Source organism: Aegilops tauschii, chromosome 5 (assembly GCF_002575655.3).
Source record: "Aegilops tauschii subsp. strangulata cultivar AL8/78 chromosome 5, Aet v6.0, whole genome shotgun sequence".
Taxonomy (NCBI): domain Eukaryota; kingdom Viridiplantae; phylum Streptophyta; class Magnoliopsida; order Poales; family Poaceae; genus Aegilops; species Aegilops tauschii.
Genome location: NC_053039.3, coordinates 16,191,319 through 16,214,523, shown reverse-complemented (window position 1 = coordinate 16,214,523; position 23,205 = coordinate 16,191,319). Strand labels below are relative to the sequence as shown.

The following is a 23,205-nucleotide window of genomic DNA, read 5'->3' as shown; positions in this document are numbered from 1 at the left end:
CATCCACGAGGTACACGAAGAAATCATCACCAAAGGTCTTTACAGTCCTTTGTCTCTTGTCCCTACCAAGGGTAGGGATGGCAGGTTCAGGAGTCTCCTCAGATTCCTGTCTAGGAGTGCTTTGCATATCTCTCATAGGAAAAGTATCCTCGAAGAATGTAGCATCCTTAGACTCCATAATTGTACCGACCTTCTGGTCAGGTACCTCAGATTTCACTACTAGAAATCTATAGCCAACGTTGTTCTTAGCGTAGCCCAAATTAACGCAGTCCTTTTTGGGGATCGGCACATTGACTTTCGCCAGACAGCCCCAAGTGCGCAAGTACGAGAGTGTTGTCCTCCTCTTTGCCCATTTCTCATAGGGAGGCGTCCTCTCATGAATAATGCCGTGTTCCGCACAGAAGGAATAAAGCCACAACAGGCCACAACTGGGTATATGTTAACAACGAGGAGTACGTCAATCCCGCAACCCGCGACGAGGCGGGCGGCGGAGGAGGAGTGCACGAGGACCTCTTCTCTTCTCAAGCTCCAATAGCATGTAGAAGAGAAACCCTTATAAGGAGGTCCAACTCCTCTTCCACTTCCGGGGTGGGACTAAACTTCCACTACACCTAGTGCCATATAACCCACATGGGCCCTTAGAGATTTTTCAGAAATTGCTACATGGGCCTAGAGCCCATATCAAATTTCAGCACAAACTGGGTAGGGTTATGTAGCAATCTCCTAAGAAATTTTGCTCACCAAATATTGAGGAGATAACTTGGCCCCGGAGAATCTAGCGGCTAATTCAGTAGCGAGAGGCGGACCTGGAATTAGGTAGTTGCTAGGCGGGTCTTGACGTACTCCTGGTTGTTGGAGCCGAACAAATCTCTCGCCTCCTCTTCCTCCTCGTCCCCGTACCCAGCGGCGGGCTTGACGGGCACGACGCCGACTAACCTGAGTGCAGCAGAAATGATATGGTAAAAATCGACAGGGCAGAAAATAGAACTGTAAAATGGTAACAGGGTAATAGTAACATCCTATGTTGCAGGAATTTTTTCTTAAAATACTCGATTAAACATGTTTCTCGAGCAGAACTTCGAGTGTCACAAGACCAAATAGTTACTACCAAGCAAGCAGCAACTCCGAGTCGACCATACAAGACGCAGAGGTGACTTTCACAAAGCAGCAGGCCAAGCAAGCACCAACTCTGAGTCTACCATACAAGACGACACAGATGTGACTTTTACCAAGCAGGCACAGCTTATAGCATACAGTATCAATTTGAAAGATTAAGTTGCTGTAAGCAATTTCTGGGTCGGCCCTGAGTAACTGAACGATTACACAAAATCTGAATTCGACATGAGCTCTACACAACCAAGTATTGTTCTATCTCTCTGGTAGGTACCCAGGCAAGCTACAGCCGAGTCAACTCCACTTTTCTGAAAAACTGCTACACGCGCAAGACAAAAAGGAAATCTACAGATTGCCCTACCGCAACAAGGAACAAAACATCGTCTCCCTGGGAGGAAAAGGCGAGGGGCAAAGGCAGGGAACCGGATCCTCTAACATCCTTAAGGGATGTCACATAAGCTAGAGTAACCGTGACATTCATTTTTTACACCCATATGGTTAAGCCTAAAATAATTATAATTAATTTGCAAATTACAAATCTACTTTATATATTTAAAAAAAATAACATATAAACAAAATTATGGTGCAATAAAATTATTTTTTGATTTATTTTTATACGTGCTACAGTAAATCCGCACATTAGTTGCTACAGTAACCCTGACATCCCTTCTTTGCTTTACACACACATTTCACTGTAGCTTCGTGACATCCCTTGAGGATGTTAGAGGATCCGCTTCCCAAAGGCAGAGCATCGAGAGGAATCGATTCGTCCAGCCAGTCAGTCCATTCGGAACAGCACGCGCCGAGGGAGGAAGGGAGGGAGGGAGGGAGGGAGGAGGTGGTAGCAGGGGAGGGGTGGCGTACCCGCAAACCTTGGAGACAAGGCGGTCGAGAATGAATCAGGCGGCAGAAGAAGCCGAGGGAGAAGGCGACATCCTGGCCGCGGGCGGAGCGTCATCCTCATCGCCGCCCTCGACGGCAACACCACCTGTTGAGTAACGTGATTGTATTAGGAAATATAGGTTAGACTAGGAATATTCTGGCTTGCCTTGTACTCCCAAGTAGATCATGTACTCCTATATATATGCCCACGAGGCTCAAGCAATACAACGACTATTCCATCAAATCTCTCTCTCCCTTCTAACATGATATCAGCCTAATCACGATCCAAACCCTAGCAGCCGCCGCTTCCGCACCCGCGCGCCGCCCCCGGGGCGATCGGCCTCCATGACCGCCGCCCGGGGCCCGGGGCCGCGCCGCCCGTACCTAGGGTTCGTCCGCCAGCCGTGTTGGCCAGCTGCCCTACAGAGTCTTTTCCCTGAGCCCTTACTCCGGGTTTTTTCGCTCTCTCGCCGGTCGTTTTGATCGGCATTTTTCTTTTTGGTTTTCCGATCTAATCTTGATCGGTTTGCGTCGCCCACCGCGACCGTCGACCCCCGTGCGCCTCTACTCCGACCCCGACGCGACCAGCCGGCCTCTCCTCCGACCTGGCGGCCACGCGCGCTGAGGCGGCCCGTCCGGGCCAGCCGCCGTCCGCGCGTCGGTCCGCCCGTCGCCCTGCGCCATCCGTCACCACCCTGCTCCGACCGGGACACCTGCATCGCCCCGACCCGGCGGCATCGCGCCATGCGACGGCCAATCATAGCCGTCGCTCGCGCGCCGGCCCGCCCATCGATCGACGTCACCCGCCTCCGTCGTGTCTGCACGGCGGCCCGACGGTTGTGACGCCCCCGATTTGACCGTACACTAATCATGCACGCAAATGTGTACGACCAAGATAAGGGACTCACGGGAAGATATCACAACACAACTCTACAACATAAATAAGTCATACAAGCATCATAATACAAGCCAGGGGCCTCGAGGGCTCGAATACAATTGCTCGATCACAGACGAGTCAGCGGAAGCAACAATATCTGAGTACAGACATAAGTTAAACAAGTTTGCCTTAAGAAGGCTAGCACAAATTGGGATACAGATCGAACGAGGCGCGCCTGCCTGGGATCCTCCTAACTACTCCTGGTCGTCGTCAGCGGCCTGCACGTAGTAGTAGGCACCTCCAGTGTCGTAGGTGTCGTCGTCGACGGTGGCGTCTGGCTCCTGGACTCCAGCATCTGGTTGTGACAACCAGATAGAAAAGAAAAGGGGGAAAAGAGGGAGAGAAGCAACCGTGAGTACTCATCCAAAGTACTCGCAAGCAAGGAGCTATACTACATATGCATGGGTATATGTGTAAAGGGGCATATCAGTGGACTGAACTGCAGAATGCCAGAATAAAAGGGGGATAGCTAGTCCTGTCGAAGACTACGCTTCTGGTCATCTCCATCTTGCAGCATGTAGAAAAGAGTAGATTGAAGTCCTCCAAGTAGCATCGCATAGCATAATCCTACCCGGCGATCCCCTCCTCGTCGCCCTGTTAGAGAGCGATCACCGGGTTGTATCTGGCACTTGGAAGGGTGTATTTTATTCAGTATCCAGTTCTAGTTGTCATAAGGTCAAGGTACAACTCCGGGTCGTCCTTTTACCGAGGGACACGGCTATTCGAATAGATAAACTTCCCTGCAGGGGTGCACCACATAACCCAACACGCTCGATCCCATTTGGCCGGACACACTTTCCTGGGTCATGCCCGGCCTCGTAAGATCAACGCGTCGCAGCCCCACCTAAGCACAACAGAGCGGTCAGCACGCCGGTCTAATCCTAAGCGCGCAGGGGTCTGGGCCCATCGCCCTATGCGCACCTGCACGTTGCGTACGCGGCCGGAAGCAGACCTAGCCTAGTGGTGTTCCAGTCCAATCCGGCGCGCGCCACTCAGTCGCTGACGTCAAGAAGGCTTCGGCTGATACCACGACGCCGGGATACCCATAACTACTCCCGCGTAGATGGCTATTGCGTATAGACCAAATGGCCAGACTCAGATCAAATACCAATATCTCGTTAAGCGTGTTAAGTAACCGCGAACGCCGACCAGGGCCAGGCCCACCTCTCACCTGGGTGGTCTCAACCTGCCCTGTCGCTCCGCCACAAAGATCCACTTGCGGGTACTCCTACGAGCCGACCCGACTTTAGTCATCACATGTGTCATGTATAAAGTATATAAGTATATACCCGTGATCACCGCCTAGGTGATCACGGCCCGATAGTATAGCACAGCAGACGGACAAGAATGTAGGGCCACTGATGGAAATCTAGCATCCTATACTAAGCATGTAGGATTGCAGGTAAAGGTAACAACAGTAGTAGCAAGGATAGGCTATGCATCAGGATAGGATATCGGAAATCAGTAACATGCTACACTACTCTAATGCAAGCAGAATAGAGAAGAGTAGGCGATATCTGATGATCAAGGGGGGGGGCTTGCCTGGTTGCTCTGGCAAGTAGGAGGGGTCGTCAACTCCGTAGTCGAACTGGACAGCAGCAGTGTCGGTCTCGTAGTCTACCGGAGAGAAGAGGGGGGAAGAAACAGTAAATACAATGCAAACATAAGCATGACGATGCGTGACATGAAAATGAGCGGTGCTAGGCGTGTCCTAACGCGACAGTAGGTGGTACCGGCGAAGGGGGGGGAACATCCGGGAGGTATTCCCGATGTTTCGCTTTTCGGACAGACGGACCGGAGGGGGAACGTTGCTAGTTCGATAGGTTAGGGAGGTGTGGTGGACGAACGGACTGCGTATTCGGATTCGTCTCGTCGTTCTGAGCAACTTTCATGTTGAAAATATTTTAATCCGAGTTACGGATTAAAAGATATGATTTTCTAAAGATTTTATTAATTTCTGGAATTTAATTAATTATATAATTTAATTCGAAATTCGGATTTATGACATCAGCATGATGTCATGCTGACATCAGCAGTCAACAGGGGTTGACTAAGTCAACTGACATGTGGGTCCAGTGGGACCCACCTGTCATTCACTGTTTAGGTTAATTAGTGTTTAATTAAGTAATTATTATTTAATTAAATTAAACAGGATTAATTAACTTAATTAATTTAGTTAATTAATTAATTAATCAAAATTATTTTTATTTTTATTTTCTTTATTTATTTATTTATTAATTTTTATTAATTAATTTATTATTATTATTATTATTAATTTATTTTATTTATTATTTTATTTTTATTTATTATTTTATTATTTTATTATTATTATTATTATTTTTTGTAAACGTTCTGGGGCGCTGGGGCCCGTTTGTCATTGGGCCAGGGGGTCGGGCCCAGTGGCCAGTGGCTCAGGTGGGGCGAGGCCCACCTGGCAGTGGCCCAGAGGGGCGAGGCCCACTAGGCAGTGGCCCAGGGGGCACTGCGGCTACGGGCGCGGGTTATCGGGCACGGTTGCGGGACGAACCCGCGAGGGCTCGCGAGCACACGCCCGAGGCGTGGCCGTGGACGAGGCCGCCGGCGCCCACGACGCCGGCCAGGAGGGCGGCGGAGGGCCGCGGGCGGCGCGGGGGTGGAGGTAGTGGCGGGGCTGGACGGAGCGGGGCCGCGGACCAGAGGGGGGCTGGCCGTGGCCGAGCCCGACGGCCGGGACGAGGCACGGGGGAAGTCGACGCGGCCGCGGGTCGGTGCGGGGCGCGCGGCGCGCGGTCAGGGCGCGACGAGCACGCCGCAGCCGTGAGCGCGTGGCGGACGGCAGGGGCGAGCGCGAGGGGGTCGAACGGGGGCAGACAGAAGGGGGAGGAGGCCGGGTCGTGGTGGCCGAACGCAGGCGCGCGTGGGCCGGCGGCGAGATGCGTGCGCACGGCCGGAGCGCGTGCGGGACAGAGGGGAGGGGGAAGGCGGGGTGCGGTGAGCGCGTTCGGGCCCCGGGTCGGCGAGTGCACGGCGACGGAGGGGGGGCGTGGGGCGGGCGCTCGCCCGCAGAGGTTGCAGCGAGGCGAGGCCGGTGGCCAGGGCGGCCGCGGTGGTCGCGCGGGCGTAGCGAGCGCGGGGGCGAGGGAGAGAGGAGGACGAGGCCGTGGCCTCACCGAGGTTTGTAGGGGGCGGGGCAGCGGGGCTCGAGGGGGAGACGGGGACGACGGCGATGCGGTGACGAGGCGCAGTCCGGCGAGGAGGAGGAGGAGGCAGGCCGGCGAGGCAGCGCTCCGGCGAGGCGAGGGCGAGGCCGGCGGGGGCGGTCGGCGGCGGCGGCCTCCTCTCGATCCCGTTCTGGATCGGGGGGAGGGAGGAGGAGGAGATATTTCGGGGGGTGAGTGGGGGTGGCTGTCGGTGGGGGGCGAGGGGAGTGGATAAGGGGAGAGAGGGGCGCGGGGTGGGCCGGCCCACTCGGGCGGCTGGAGGTTGGCCCAGTTGGGCCAGGTCCAGTGGGGGGGGGGGGGCTTTTGTTTTTTGTTTTTTTTTGTTTTCTGTTTTGTTTTACATTTTCTTTTATTTATTTTCTTCCACCTTTTAATCCATTTTAAAATACTTAGGCATTTTCTAAAAAGGAGTTTTCTCCACAATAATTACCAGTGTATTATTTGGCACCCACCGAATATTTTTGTTTAAATTTTTGAAAACTTTTATTTTCCACTTTAAATTTAATTGAAGTTTGAATTAGGAGTTTGAAAAGAAATGTGATTCCAATGTGATCAAGCCCTGTTTAGCAACATGATTAGCTTAATCACAGAGAGTTACTGTAGCATGATTCTCGGGGTGTTACAAATCTCCTCCACTACAAGAAATCTCGTCCCGAGATTTAGGAGGTAGAAGGAAACAGTGCGGGGTATTCTTCGCGCAGACGATCCTCTCGTTCCCAAGTGGCCTCATCTTCAGAATGGTGCGACCACTGGACTTTGAGAAACTTGATCGCCTTCTGACGTGTGCGGCGTTCAGCTTGGTCGAGAATGCGGACCGGATGCTCCTTATAGGAGAGGTCTTGCTGCAATTCGAGCACTTCATGATCCATAGCTCGGATTGGGTCTTGGAAGCAACGGCGGAGCTGTGACACATGGAACACATCGTGAACCTGAGAAAGGTTCGGCGGTAGCTCCAGTTCGTATGCCACTTTTCCACGCCTTTCAAGAATAGTGAATGGGCCAATATAGCGAGGAGCTAGTTTGCCCTTGATCCCGAAGCGGTGAGCACCCTTCATAGGTGTGACTCGAAGATAAGCCTTTTCGCCAGGTTGATAGACCATGTCTTTATGATGACGGTCATACTGACTCTTCTGACGTGACTGAGCAGTCTTGAGATTCTCACGAATAATGCGGACTTGTTCTTCGGCATCTTGGATAATATCCCGACCGAAGAGTGGACGTTCCCCAGTTTCTGACCAGTTCAGAGGGGTTCGGCACTTTCGTCCATATAACACTTCGAAGGGGGCCATCTTCAGACTAGCTTGATAGCTATTATTATAAGAGAACTCAGCATACGGGAGAGATTCCTCCCATTTCTTGCCGAAGGAAATAACACAAGCTCGAAGCATATCTTCGAGGACTTGGTTGACGCGTTCAACTTGTCCTTGCGATTGAGGATGAAACGCAGTACTGAATGACAGATGAGTTCCCATAGCTTCTTGGAAACTTGCCCAGAATCTTGAAGTGAATAAGCTGCCATGGTCTGAGCTGATAACCAATGGAATACCGTGGAGTGAAACAATCCTGGACATATAGAGCGTTGCCAACTGGCTAGCAGTGATCGTTTCTTTGACTGCCAGAAAATGTGCAACTTTGGAAAGTCGGTCAATGACGACAAGAATAGCATCATTACCTTTCTGTGATTTGGGAAATCCAGTGACGAAGTCCATCTCAACATGGTCCCATTTCCATTCAGGAATAGAGATAGGTTGCAGAGTTCCAGCAGGCCTTTGATGTTCTGCTTTGATACGACGGCAAACGTCACACTCAGCAACATAACGAGCAATGGCTTGCTTCATATTAGACCACCAGAATCTCTGACGGATGTCTTGGTACATCTTTGTACTACCAGGATGGATACACAGAGGTGTATCATGAGCTTCTTTCATAACTTCCTGTGTCATATCCAGGTTTTTCTCTGCACATGGCACCACTAGGCGGCCCTTGAAGTATAAGGTGCCATCTTCAGCAATAGTGAAGAATGAGGGCTTTCCTTCTGCGAGGTAGCGCTTAATCTTGTGGGCTTCAGAGTCATACTTCTGTAGCCTTTTGATGCTGTCCTCGAGATCTGGTTTAGCAACTAGGGTATTGAGGGAACCCTAGGTAACAACGTGGAGGTTCACCTTGCCAAACTCCTTAGGAGGGGGAGCGAGTGCACACGGAGGAGCAATATGGAGGTTCAGCTTCCTGAATTCTTCAACAAGCGAGGGCTGAACTTTATGAACCTGGAGGTGGTTGCAGTAAGACTTGCGGCTCAAGGCATCAGCCATTACACTAGCCTTGCCTGGCATATAGGAAATACCCAAGTCAAAGTCTGCAACAAGCTCCATCCATCTCTGTTGACGGAGGTTCAGATCTGGCTGAGTAAACAGATATTTCAGACTTTGGTGGTCAGTGAAGATCTCGCAACGATTACCGAGAAGGTAATGTCGCCACTGCTTCAGCGCATGAATGACAGCAGCAAGTTCGAGGTCGTGAACTGGGTAGTTCTCTTCGTGAGGGCGCAATTGCCGAGAGGCATAAGCAATCACTTTGCGGTCTTTGATTAGGACACAGCCTAATCCTTGACGGGAAGCGTCGCAGTAAATGACAAAGTCCTTAGTATCAGGTGGAGCTAGAACTGGAGCAGAAGTCAACTTGTCTTTGAGTGCCTGGAAACTTTCCTGACATTTGTCTGTCCATTGGAACTTGACACCCTTATGCAACAGGTTAGTCAGAGGCCTGGCGATCTTAGAGAAGTTCTCGACGAATCGACGGCAATAGCTGGCGAGACCGAGAAAACTTCTGACTTGCTTAACGTTCTTGGGAGGAGTCCAATCAAGAATAGCCTGAACTCGCTCGGGGTTGACGGCAATACCATCCTTAGAGATGACATGCCCAAGATAGGTTACTTCCGGTAGCCAGAATTCACATTTGGAGAACTTGGCATATAGTTGATGCTCTCGTAGCTTCTCCAGCACAAGTCGAAGATGTTCGGCATGTTCTTCTTCGTTCTTGGAAAACACCAGGATATCATCCAGATAAACCACGACGAACTTGTCGAGGTAATCGATGAATATATAGTTCATCAGACGAGAGAAGGTGGCTGGAGCATTGGTTAAACCGAAAGACATGACGGTGTACTCGTATGAACCATAGCGAGTCACGAAGGCGGTCTTTGGGATATCCTCTTCTCGAACACGGATCTGGTGGTAGCCCAACCTCTAGTCGAGCTTAGAGAACACTGACGAACCCGCCAGTTGATCATACAGATCATTGATCCGAGGAAGAGGGTACTTATTCTGAATGGTAGCTTGGTTTATAGGACGGTAGTCTTGAACTAACCGGTTTGTCCCATCCTTCTTCTTGACAAAGAGAGAAGGTGCTCCCCAAGGAGAGCAACTTGGGCGAATGAATCCTTTGCGAAGAGATTTGTCGATTTCCTCCTTAAGCTCAAGGAGTTCATGCGGCGGCATTTTGTAGGGTCGCTTGGCTATAGGAGTGGTGCCTGGTTTCAAGTCGATGATGAATTCGACAGCTCTAGCAGGGGGAATCCCTGGAAGTTCTTCAGGGAAGACGTCGAGGAATTCACGCACGACGGGAATGTTTTCAATGCCCTCGAGTGGTGCAGCGTTCAATGCATTCAATGCATAGAGCCTTGCCTCGGCATTTTGCACCAGATGAGCTTGGTAAGCAACTATTTCATCTGAAGGGTGTAGCAGATGGACGGTCTTAGTGGCGCAAACTATAGAAGCAGTATGCGCTTTCAACCAATCCATACCCAAAATGAGGTCGATGTTAGACGACTTCAGGATAATGGGAGAGGCATAGAATTCCAGCCCTTCGATTTCCACTGGGACATCGATGCCAACCAAGGAGGTTTGACACTGTCCCACGGGGGTTTTGACCAATACAGAGGTGTTCATCTCCTCACATTTAACGTCGTGCTTGTATGCAAAATCTTCTGACATGAATGAACGCGATGCACCTGTATCAAATAAAACGGATGCTGGTACTGAATTTACGAGGAGTGTACCCATCACAGTAGCAGGCTGGTCTTGAGCTTCGTTGAGATCAACGTGGTTGGCATGAGCACGACCATAAGACTTAGCATTGTTGTTGCGGGGCTGATTGTTACCACGACCAGTTGCTGGAAGGGCCAGTTGATTCTGGTTCTGGTTGCATTCTTTAGCACGGTGCCCTGGTTGACCACACCTGAAGCACAAGCCATTATTCGGAGTGGGAACAGGAGCTTGGGATGGTGGAGCTGGAAGTCTTGACTGCCTAGACGGTGGTGGAGGCAGACGAGGTGCAGCATATGTCTGCCTTGGGGCAGATGCATTTGGACGGTACATGCTGTTCGAGATCCATATCTTACGCTTCTGTGCGGGCGAGCCCGAAGATGATCCCGTGTCACGGTTGCGTCTGTGAGAGCTCTGATATTCCTGCAGACCAGTTTCGACATTGATGGCCTTGTTCACCAAGGTGGCGAAATCAGCAAAGTCATGCACTAGAAGTGCGAGCTTGATGTCAGCTTGAAGGCCATCACGGAACTTCTCCTGTCTGCGTGCATCAGTTGCAATGTCTTCTTCAGCATAGCGGGACAAGTCCAGAAACTCCCGCTGATAAGCTTCGATAGTTTTGTTGCCTTGGGTGAGGTTGCGGAACTCACGCTTCTTCCGGTCCATGACTCCCTGAGGAATGAAGCGGGCACGGAAAGCTGCTTGGAAGTCTGACCATGTGATGATTGTTCCAGCTGGCAGAGTACGCCTGTGGCTGTCCCACCATTGAGCTGCGGGTCCCTTCAAGAAGAAGGAAGCAAAAGTGACATAGCTGGCAGGGGCTACATCAGCAGACTCCATCTCATAGGTGATGTCACGGAGCCAGTCATCAGCATCCAGAGGCTGAGTTGAGCTGCGGTAGATGGTTGGGTTGAGGCGTATGAAATCTTGAAGAGTCACTTGAGCTGGCTGCTGGTTCATATTGGGGCGAGGAAACTGGGCCATCATATTTTCCATGAATTGGCGGTTCAGTTCAAACTGTTGGATCATACCAGCCATGTACTCAGGTGGTGGTGGGGCATCGCCACCACGACCACGACCACCTGGTCTAACCATCCTGCTAATATATAACCGGGGTAGATCAGCATTGAGAATATGTGCTAAGACAAGAATCATTCATGATGAAACATGCATAACGAAAGGAGCACGATAGCTACTACGTAGTAGTCGGCGTAACTTACAAAAGGGGTCATGCACAGAGTTCAGTACATATACTAATACATCATAGGCGGCACACAGGCTCGCGGCGACTGCAACTAATACTACTAGCAAGCCTACATCAGTCCCAAGAGGTACTGTGGAGGTAATCGTAGCCCGACAGCTGGTAGTGAGGCAACGGATAGCCCTCCACGTCAGCAGACTGGGGGCCGCGGATACTCAGGTGTAGAGCCCGTCCCTCAGGTGGCAGAAGAGGACCAAGTGCGGGAGAGTAGCCTCCCACCGCTGGCCAACCGACACCGTGGGGCATCACAGTCCTGGCTGGGTAGATCGCAGTACGCGGTACCTGTCCAGATCGGACAAAGGGGTGCAGCAGCGTCAGAGCACGGTAAAGGTGCTGACGGGTGGTGTACATCTCGTGGCGAAGAGCTCGGTTAGCTCGATCCAGCCCATCAGCATGCAGAACCAGGTTCTGATGGTAGAAGGGCTCTCGGGTGACAGTGGAGTAGGCAGCAGTATAGTATCCCTCCGCACCAACATCCGATGCGATAGCAATGTGCCTGAAGGGGGAGGTGTCCAACTCCCGATACTCTCGACGAAGACGTGTCAGAGCAGCATAGGCAGCATCGTGGACAGCCATGTCGATGGTCACACCAACACCATGTGCGGTGTGTAGCACAGTAGTGGAGTCATACTCCCGAGAGTAGAGGTGGACGATGGCACGGTACTGCTCCTGGTTAAAGTCCTGGTACTCCTCGTAGACGGTGTACTCAGGGTGCCAGCGATAACCCAGATAGGTCATCATCTCAGCTAGCACCACAGGTGATCCCGAGGCACCAATGGCCGTCGTGTGGCGAACGACCTGCCTCGTGGGTTCCATCTGAAAGCAAAGACGTTTCAAAGGAGTCAAATGACAGTGTGTGAATTGTTCAAAATACTACTCTAAGAAACAACTATGGCTTATCCAACTTTGGGGTGAATGTGGTCACGGCATCCTAGTGTTAGAGTTAGTAAATTCGTTTAACCTGAGTAGAAGAGAGTTCAGAGTCCCAGAGTAAAGGTCGAGGAGTAAAAGATACTAGTACCACCCAATGGCGACGTGGGCCCGTAAGACACACAACCATGTTAGTAAAAGTTTTGTAATGTCTAGACTCGACTTCGGCCAAGGAGTGTGGAAAGGGGGATTCCTACAGGCAGTCGGCTCTGATACCAACTTGTGACGCCCCCGATTTGACCGTACACTAATCATGCACGCAAATGTGTACGACCAAGATCAGGGACTCACGGGAAGATATCACAACACAACTCTACAACATAAATAAGTCATACAAGCATCATAATACAAGCCAGGGGCCTCGAGGGCTCGAATACAATTGCTCGATCACAGACGAGTCAGCGGAAGCAACAATATCTGAGTACAGACATAAGTTAAACAAGTTTGCCTTAAGAAGGCTAGCACAAATTGGGATACAGATCGAACGACGCGCAGGCCTCCTGCCTGGGATCCTCCTAACTACTCCTGGTCGTCGTCAGCGGCCTGCACGTAGTAGTAGGCACCTCCAGTGTCGTAGGTGTCGTCGTCGACGGTGGCGTCTGGCTCCTGGACTCCAGCATCTGGTTGTGACAACCAGATAGAAAAGAAAAGGGGGAAAAGAGGGAGAGAAGCAACCGTGAGTACTCATCCAAAGTACTCGCAAGCAAGGAGCTATACTACATATGCATGGGTATATGTGTAAAGGGGCATATCAGTGGACTGAACTGCAGAATGCCAGAATAAAAGGGGGATAGCTAGTCCTGTCGAAGACTACGCTTCTGGTCATCTCCATCTTGCAGCATGTAGAAGAGAGTAGATTGAAGTCCTCCAAGTAGCATCGCATAGCATAATCCTACCCGGCGATCCCCTCCTCGTCGCCCTGTTAGAGAGCGATCACTGGGTTGTATCTGGCACTTGGAAGGGTGTATTTTATTCAGTATCCAGTTCTAGTTGTCATAAGGTCAAGGTACAACTCCGGGTCGTCCTTTTACCGAGGGACACGGCTATTCGAATAGATAAACTTCCCTGCAGGGGTGCACCACATAACCCAACACGCTCGATCCCATTTGGCCGGACACACTTTCCTGGGTCATGCCCGGCCTCGTAAGATCAACGCGTCGCAGCCCCACCTAAGCACAACAGAGCGGTCAGCACGCCGGTCTAATCCTAAGCGCGCAGGGGTCTGGGCCCATCGCCCTATGCGCACCTGCACGTTGCGTACGCGGCCGGAAGCAGACCTAGCCTAGTGGCGTTCCAGTCCAATCCGGCGCGCGCCACTCAGTCGCTGACGTCAAGAAGGCTTCGGCTGATACCACGACGCCGGGATACCCATAACTACTCCCGCGTAGATGGCTAGTGCGTATAGACCAAATGGCCAGACTCAGATCAAATACCAAGATCTCGTTAAGCGTGTTAAGTAACCGCGAACGCTGACCAGGGCCAGGCCCACCTCTCACCTGGGTGGTCTCAACCTGCCCTGTCGCTCCGCCACAAAGATCCACTTGCGGGTACTCCTACGAGCCAACCCGACTTTAGTCATCACATGTGTCATGTATAAAGTATATAAGTATATACCCGTGATCACCGCCTAGGTGATCACGGCCCGATAGTATAGCACAGCAGACGGACAAGAATGTAGGGCCACTGATGGAAATCTAGCATCCTATACTAAGCATGTAGGATTGCAGGTAAAGGTAACAACAGTAGTAGCAAGGATAGGCTATGCATCAGGATAGGATATCGGAAATCAGTAACATGCTACACTACTCTAATGCAAGCAGAATAGAGAAGAGTAGGCGATATCTGGTGATCAAGGGGGGGGGGCTTGCCTGGTTGCTCTGGCAAGTAGGAGGGGTCGTCAACTCCGTAGTCGAACTGGACAGCAGCAGTGTCGGTCTCGTAGTCTACCAGAGAGAAGAGGGGGAAGAAACAGTAAATACAATGCAAACATAAGCATGACGATGCGTGACATGAAAATGAGCGGTGTTAGGCGTGTCCTAACGCGACAGTAGGTGGTACCGGCGAAGGGGGGAACATCCGGGAGGTATTCCAGATGTTTCGCTTTTCGGACAGACGGACCGGAGGGGGAACGTTGCTAGTTCGATAGGTTAGGGAGGTGTGGTGGACGAACGGACTGCGTATTCGGATTCGTCTCGTCGTTCTGAGCAGCTTTCATGTTGAAAATATTTTAATCCGAGTTACGGATTAAAAGATATGATTTTCTAAAGATTTTATTAATTTCTGGAATTTAATTAATTATTTAATTTAATTCGAAATTCGGATTTATGACATCAGCATGATGTCATGCTGACATCAGCAGTCAACAGGGGTTGACTAAGTCAACTGACATGTGGGTCCAGTGGGACCCACCTGTCATTCACTGTTTAGGTTAATTAGTGTTTAATTAAATAAGTACTCCCTCTGTAAACTAATATAAGAGTGTTTAGATAACTAAAATAGTAATCTAAATGCTCTTATATTAGTTTACGGAGGGAGTATTATTTAATTAAATTAAACAGGATTAATTAACTTAATTAATTAATTAATAAAAATTATTTTTATTTTTATTTTCTTTATTTATTTATTTATTAATTTTTATTAATTAATTTATTATTATTATTATTATTATTATTAATTTATTTTATTTATTATTATTATTATTATTTTTTTGTAAACGTTCTGGGGTGCTGGGGCCCGTTTGTCATTGGGCCAGGGGGTCGGGCCCAGTGGCCAGTGGCTCAGGTGGGGCGAGGCCCACCTGGCAGTGGCCCAGAGGGGCGAGGCCCACTAGGCAGTGGCCCAGGGGGCACTGCGGCTACGGGCGCGGGTTATCGGGCACGGGCGCGGGACGAACCCGCGAGGGCTCGCGAGCACACGCCCGAGGCGTGGCCGTGGACGAGGCCGCCGGCGCCCACGACGCCGGCCAGGAGGGCGGCGGAGGGCCGCGGGCGGCGCGGGGGTGGAGGTAGTGGCGGGGCTGGACGGAGCGGGGCCGCGGACCAGAGGGGGGGCTGGCCGTGGCCGAGCCCGACGGCCGGGACGAGGCACGGGGGGAAGTCGACGCGGCCGCGGGTCGGTGCGGGGCGCGCGGCGCGTGGTCAGGGCGCGACGAGCACGCCGCCGCCGTGAGCGCGTGGCGGACGGTAGGGGCGAGCGCGAGGGGGTCGAACGGGGGCAGACAGAAGGGGGAGGAGGCCGGGTCGTGGTGGCCGAACGCAGGCGCGCGTGGGCCGGCGGCGAGATGCGTGCGCGCGGCCGAAGCGCGTGCGGGACAGAGGGGAGGGGGAAGGCGGGGTGCGGTGAGCGCGTTCGGGCCCCGGGTCGGCGAGTGCACGGCGACGGAGGGGGGGGCGTGGGGCGGGCGCTCGCCCGCAGAGGTTGCGGCGAGGCGAGGCCGGTGGCCAGGGCGGCCGCGGTGGTCGCGCGGGCGTAGCAAGCGCGGGGGCGAGGGAGAGAGGAGGACGAGGCCGTGGCCTCACCGAGGTTTGTAGGGGCGGGGCAGCGGGGCTCGAGGGGGAGACGGGGACGACGGCGATGCGGTGACGAGGCGCAGTCCGGCGAGGAGGAGGAGGAGGAGGCAGGCCGGCGAGGCAGCGCTCCGGCGAGGCGAGGGCGAGGCCGGCGGGGGCGGTCGGCGGCGGCGGCCTCCTCTCGATCCCGTTCTGGATCGGGGGGTGGGAGGAGGAGGAGATATTTCGGAGGGTGAGTGGGGGTGGCTGTCGGTGGGGGGGCGAGGGGAGTGGATAAGGGGAGAGAGGGGCGCGGGGTGGGCCGGCCCACTCGGGCGGCTGGAGGTTGGCCCAGTTGGGCCAGGTCCAGTGGGGGGGGCTTTTGTTTTTTATTTTTTTTGTTTTCTGTTTTGTTTTGCATTTTCTTTTATTTATTTTCTTCCACCTTTTAATCCATTTTAAAATACTTAGGCATTTTCTAAAAAGGAGTTTCTCCACAATAATTATCAGTGTATTATTTGGCACCCACCGAACATTTTTGTTTAAATTTTTGAAAACTTTTATTTTTCACTTTAAATTTAATTGAAGTTTGAATTAGGAGTTTGAAAAGAAATGTGATCAAGCCTTGTTTAGCAACATGATTAGCTTAATCACAGAGAGTTACTGTAGCATGATTCTCGGGGTGTTACAACAGTCTACCTCACCGGCCTCGTCCTCGACTGCGTCGGGCTGACTGCGTCACACTCGTCGGCTACCTCAGCTCGGGCCCCACTGCTACGTTGGTCGCTCCGGCCTCGCTGCCCGGGCGCTGGCGCTGCTTTCCTAGCCCGGGTGCCGGTGCTGACAAGCTCGTCTGCATGACGTCCCACGCCGTCCGTCATCGCCGGCCTCATCCCGGACTCCGCCGCCACCACTCCTCCGCCGAGCAGCGTCCCTGACCTCGCGCGCGATCGGCTTGATCATCCGCTCGCCGCCGCGATCCGCCTCCTCTACGCCGCGCGACCGACCTGGCCCGTTGGTGACGCGCGCCTCCGCAGGTCCTGTGAAGATCGTCTCGAGTATCGCGCGCCTCTCCGTCGATCGAGCATCGGGTTGCTGCTGCGTCGCCCCGTCGGGCCGCAGCGTCGCCGCCCTGTGGTTCTCCTTGCGGCTGCATTGACTCGTGCGTCGCCGCTGCGTCGCCCCTTCGGGCCATAGTGCCGCGATACGCGGTCCCCGCCGCCGTCCTGAGGCCATCCTCGCGGCTGCACCGACTCGCGAACCGCCGTTGCGTCACCCCTTCGGGCCGCAGCGTCGCGGCCCACGGTCACCGCCGCCGTCCCGAGGTCTTCCCGCCGTCGCCCCGACCCGCCTGCCGCCGCTGCGTCGCCCCTTCGAGCTGTAGTGCCGCGGCCCGCGGTCCACTCTGCCGTCACCGCGCGTCGACCTCCCATGGTATGCGCCGCGCCATCTCCCTTGGCGCGGGAACGCCACCGTCCGCGCCGGTCTTCGTCACGCTGTCAGGGTTCTTCGCCTACTTCGAGCACCGTCGCCGCACTCCTAACCTAGCCGCCGCCGCCGCCCTTCTTTGGCCGCCGCCGCTACCTCTATAGCCGCCGCCGCCCGTCCACCCCCTTCGTCTTCGTCCAGCACCAGCTCGTCGCCAGCGTCGCCGTCATCTACCCCGACCGCTTCATCTACTCCGACAACCGCGGGCGATATTGGCCCCGCGCCGATTGGCGTCGCAACCGTTGTCGAATCCTTCTCTGGTGGCCTCTCCGACCTCTTCGACATGGCGTACAGCTCGTGCAGGTCCCAGTCTACGCATGCCCGATACTGGCAACACCGCCGCGTGCCTTCGTCCACGACGTGTCCCCGGGCATGGCAAGCCTGGTGCGGCGCTTCGTCAACTTCTTCTTCGTCCGTCTACGCATGCCCGGTGCTGGCAACACCGGTGTGTGCCTTGGTCTACGATGTGTCCCCGGGCTTGGCAAACCCGCCGCGGCGCTTCGTCAACAACATCTCCTTTCCGGCGCACCACTACTTCGACACCACTGCGCCCATGCTAACTCGGTGCCCCCTTGCGCCCGCGGCTCCACAGCGACTCCCTCGACAACGGCTACCCCGACTCGACATCGACCACGGCATTCTTCGCACAGCTACCTCGACCACGGCTCCACCACCTATGCTCTCGGCTACCACGACAAACGGCACAAAGGGCTACCGCCTTGCTTGAGCAACCTCGTCGGTTTCCATTCCGGCCACGACTCCGCGATGCGTCGACCATTACGACTGTGGGGGGGGGGGGTGTCCGTCGGCTTGCCTTCGGATTCCTCTCCAGTCTCACCGTCTGCGTCGCTACCGTTGTGACTGTGGGGGGATGTTGAGTAACGTGATTGTATTAGGAAACATAGGATAAACTAGGAAGTATTCTGCCTTGTCTTGCATTCCAAGTAGATCATGTACTCCTATATATATGCCCACGAGGCTCAAGCAATACAATGAACAATTCCATCAAATCTCTCTCTCCCTTCTAACACCACCAGCACCCCATGGCGGCGCGCCTGGACAGACACGACTCCTATCCAGCTGCATGCTACTTGCGGCTCGGTGACTCGGATCTTGGACTTGGCATCGTCGGAACCAATGACCAGAAGCCAAGCCGGTCCCCAACCGCGCGGTCCCTAGAGACCTCACCGGCGTACCCGACACCCGAGCCCGGGCCTCCATGCCGGCGGCATTGTGGCGCGGACGGGAGGCCCCTCCTCATCGCCGCCGTTTTCCGAGTGCCCATGGTCTCCGGTGGTGCGGTCATCGGCCACGGCGAGCCGGCCACCTCGTGCTAGGTACATACTCCCTTCGTCCGAAAATACTTGTCATCAAAATGGATAAAAGAGGATGTATCTAACCGTCAGTATGGGCCCGTGCCGTGCGACGCGGCGGTGCTTTGATTTGGTTTGGTTTGGTCTGGGCTTGGTTGGTGGTTTTGGGTCCTCCGTGGGTTTTGATGCGCTGCAGGTGCTGGGGGAGATGGGGAGGAGCCTCGCAATGGCGCGGCGAGCGGAGGCTCTGCGTCGCCCAGATCTGCTAACGGAGGCGTCGAATCGGCGGAGAACGCAGGTGTGTGCTCTCTGCTCCTCTCTACTGCTCAATCTGCTTACCCTGCCATTTCAGTTTGTCCATTATCACACTGTTGATTTGTGTAAACGCATAACTAATTTGCATAACTTCTTCTGTTAATTGCATAGCTTGCTTCTGTTGTGCTCCGTAATTATGCTGTGCCTTTTGTTGGTTTGCAAAGCCAGCCTTTTTCCTCAGTCCCTCCGTTGAAGAGTTAATACTGTCGCCACAAAAAAAGAAGAGTTAATAGTGGAAATACTACTTCCGCGGGGGCCTGTAATAATAATAATCTGATTGATTCATTTCATGCTTTAGCATTAAAGCTGAAAGCGCAGGCACTTTGCTGTTCCTCTTGGTTTTGGGCCTTCGGGCCAATATTTTTGGGTGCCAAGTACGACGTGGAGCAATTTGAACTGTAGATCTGAGCTTTGCTCGAGTTACCTATCTTCAGCTTTGGATAAAGTAGTGGATTCCGCCTCGAAAATCCGCAAGCGCGGACGAGCTCGCATACTCCTGGAATCGGTAGGCGCTCGTTTCCTTCGGGATATGGGCTGGTCAGGTATTGTCGACCGTATAGGGTTGTGACGGACCCACATGCATAGCGGACAGCTGTTTGCTAGAGTCAGCCACGACGTTCTGGACCGATCTGCTCATGCTGTTGCGTGCAACTGCCAAGACGATCTGTCGATGAGCCAAACTGCCAAAGGATGGAAGGAGCAAGATATGTTCAAATACCAAGTAATTTTTCTTTTGTTTTTTTCTCAACAACAAAGAAACTGTGCTTTTATTTGCTCTGGCACTGGTTCCAGGGGCGAGATGTGGTACTTACAGTTACAGGTGTTGGGAGGAGTCGTCTTGAGCATGACACCATCGAACTCTTGCATATAATGGAGCACATAAAACCCACTGTCAGCGCTATGTTTCAATTTGTGTTGTTGATCAGTACTAGAAAACTGCCCGCTGAGCACGGAAATGGAATCCAGAACACAAACACTAGGGAATACCTGCTGCGGCTGGGATGTATGCAGAGTTGTATTCCCTCCGTTCCTAAATATTTGTCTTTCTAAAGATTTCAACAAGTGACTACATAAGGAGCAAAATGAGTGAATCTACACCCTAAAATATGTCTATATACGTCCGTATGTGATAGTCCATTTGAAATCTCTAAAAAGACAAATATTTAGGAACGGAGGGAGTATTTGTAAGTGCATGAGAAAGTAGGAAAATGCTAGTCTGGAAAGAATTCACGAAGACATCACCATAGGCTGTGCAGAATAAGCTTGCTTGTCCGGGCATGCTTCTTCATCATTTGCCTAAGCGGGGCCAATGCCAACATTGGGTCCATCACCTACAGAGTTATGCGTTTGATGTCGAACTCATAAAGGCACCAGACATCATCCACTATCAGCGGCAACCATGAACTAGAAAAAAGAAATGATGTGAAAACCGTCGCATGTTCATTCCAGTCATGATACTGTGCATCACTCTTCGCAGGCTCACTTACATTTTAGCATTCGCGCAAGTCGTGTTGGAGTTTCTGCTTGTTGTACATCCAGAATATCCTGTCCCAGTGAGGTTTCTTTTGGCCACACATGAATTCATCCTGCATTTTTCACAGAATGTAAATTACGATAATTCGAAGCATCAAGCACTGGACAAATGGGATTGAAGGAGGTGCTAACGGTATTCACCTGAAAACTCAGGTTCATCAAACACCGCCACGGCCCACGGGGAGCACTTCCTGGGTAAAGCTTGTCGTCTTTCAACTGCATCATGCGGACGGATGTGCCCGTCCTGTTTGCCTTCAAGCCAAGATCTGGCCCATAGTTTTTCAACATGGCATGCCCGTCAAGCTCCAGCTTGTAAGGCTCATGGTGCGGAATAACACTTTCTGCAACATGTGGGGATTCTTTTTACAACGGAAACCTCGGGACAAATGTACTGCACATGTGTGTGCCACCATGCGAAACAATCACACAAACCTACCAGAATAAACCAACTGCAGGAATCTCAATGCATATTCCTGGCCTCACTAACGACCTGGAACCTGGCCTTGTGTAGACGCCTACCAGACACGCACCATCGCACGCAAGCAATGGCAGCAGCACACTCACCAGCCACCACTGGCTCACTGGCGCTGCACCACCAAGCCTCCAGCGGCACTCTGCCATCTGATGCGCGACCGGCTCGCCCTCTCGTCTGATCCCTTCCCCTCCCTGCACTCGCTGCAACACTACGCCTCTCCATCATCGGGCGCCGACCTGCTTAGGCGCATTCTCTGACCGTCCCGCACAGCCTAATAAGCTGCATGAATTCCTTCACCATAGTCCATAAAGATAAAGGCACAAGTCTTTAATGCAAAGATCGCTCACTACTATTATAGTGCTTTACAAATGTCTCAACTTCATTGATGTTGGCTATTTCGCTTTGATTTTATGGATTTAGAAGAACTTGCAGGTAATAGTTTATCTTTGGTGTTCTTATTTCTTCAGATCTTCGGATGGCTGTGAGTTGTGATATACCAGATCCTAACCTGCCCTACTGTTTGGTGTTGGAGAATTTGAAAGATATGAGATTCCTGAGTATCCTAACACAAACTGGCAACAGACTCAGCAATATGGCTCAATTACACAAAGCTTGTCAAATGTGTATTGCTAATTTTGTGTTATTGGCAGAACTGCAGACAGCAGAATTACATGCACAAGATAGTTTGTGTGCTAACTAGGTTCACAGGGTACCCTGCATTTGGCTCTGAATTGGTCCCTTTGTCTCAAAATTGCCTTGTGAGCAAACAAAGGCACTGTTGCCACAGCCAACAATCACATTAATCCTGTATCTAGCTGTCTTCAAATGGTTTCAAAAGTGTTGCCTCATTACTAAATTCACGTCTAATTTTGTTAATTTGGTATCTACCAAAACTATACTGAAATAGTTTGGTGTATACCGAAACCAAACCGTATTTTAATTTCACACCATACTTGCTGAAATATTGATATTGCACAAACCAAAAAATATCTTATTTACCGAACCAAATAAACCGAATGCACAGAGTTAGCGACTACCAATTCTGAATATAAGAGATTGAAGAAACACTCACTGAGCATCAACACACTATCTCTTGCATGCACTTGGTTCTCTGACGTCCAGTCTGTTCTTTCCATGCCTAATTTCATATTCAATTTCCCGAGTACAGATTGTAGTCATACACTTCTCCCAGTGAGTCAAATATGCTGCCGACTTCAGGTACTACAACAGTTTGAGTCTTCTTCTTTGCATATCCCGTGATTGTTTTCTCGAGAGTGCACACTCTGCTAGCATAGGGGGGGCCGTTCTGTAGGTGCCCGTCCAACATGACCCCTGTGTCAAGTAGATCATTGCAGTCACACATGCCTCATCGATTTTAACTTTGAGGAACTACTACTCCCAACACATAAGTACGTACTTATGTACGTATCAGAATTCAGAGGTACGTTCAATTCACTAATATGTCCTCATACGCAGTTGCAGCATCACAGGATCAACTGCAGTATAGACATGCCAACAGTACAGTCGGGCATAGTTCACGCATGATTTACCTCTTGTCTAACCCGACGTCTGTGCCCTTTAACTGTTCTGAGTCCGGCGCCGTCAAGCTAATGGACGCACAAACCTGTGCCCTTCAGGTCTAGCTGCAGCGCCGGTGGCGCATCCCCCACCTCACCAATGTCGGACTCGGCTACCTTGCTCAGCAGATCTGCGACGGTGTGAGCCGCCGGCGTGTACTCGCCGCCCCCAATCACCGGCAAGGGGAACCTGCCCGAAGAAGGCAACGTTCCTGAGATGTACTCACACCAAAAGAGTGAATAATCCCGAAAATCAAGCGAGGGTAAATCCAGAATACCTGCGCACTCGGATCTGATCGGAACTAGAATCCATTCCCGGCCGCCGCCATGGTGATCCTCTCCGCCGCGCAGCCGAAAGCACCCAAAAGTGAATGGCGTCTTTGAGAACAAACATCTATTGCCTGACTGGAGGGGCCGAGGGCTGCTGATTTTACCTACTTTTTCAGTGACATCGCAAACGACATGTGCGCACGCCGGTACATGGGAAGGCAGCGCATCCTGTACCGCTGGAACATGACGCTGACTCCCGTCACAGCACCGTTCCTCATCCGTTCCACGTCGTACGAGTCCAAACCCGTATGCGTAATGACGCCACCGCGTATTTCCACCGCACTAAATGCGACCACCACGAACGCGCTGTTCTATTCGTCCAC

General features: G+C 52.2%; 1 long non-coding RNA gene across 6 annotated transcripts; it reads right to left on the bottom strand.

Moving 5' to 3' along the window:
- Positions 1-18,972: 18,972 nt before the first annotated feature.
- On the bottom strand, positions 18,973-22,963 carry LOC109751874 (uncharacterized). Of its 6 annotated transcripts, none has more exons than XR_005755927.2 (9): positions 22,831-22,963; positions 22,526-22,742; positions 20,937-22,307; positions 20,642-20,841; positions 20,455-20,553; positions 19,955-20,371; positions 19,780-19,865; positions 19,392-19,647; positions 18,973-19,170 (listed from the first exon to the last, which is right to left on the bottom strand). It is a non-coding gene; the product is annotated as an uncharacterized lncRNA (long non-coding RNA). The 6 variants fall into 6 exon arrangements; XR_005755923.3 differs by having other exon boundaries at positions 19,780-20,371; positions 20,937-21,266; positions 22,048-22,307; positions 22,831-22,962; XR_005755924.3 differs by having other exon boundaries at positions 19,780-20,371; positions 20,937-21,254; positions 22,048-22,307; positions 22,831-22,962.
- Between the last annotated feature and the right edge of the window lie 242 nt (positions 22,964-23,205).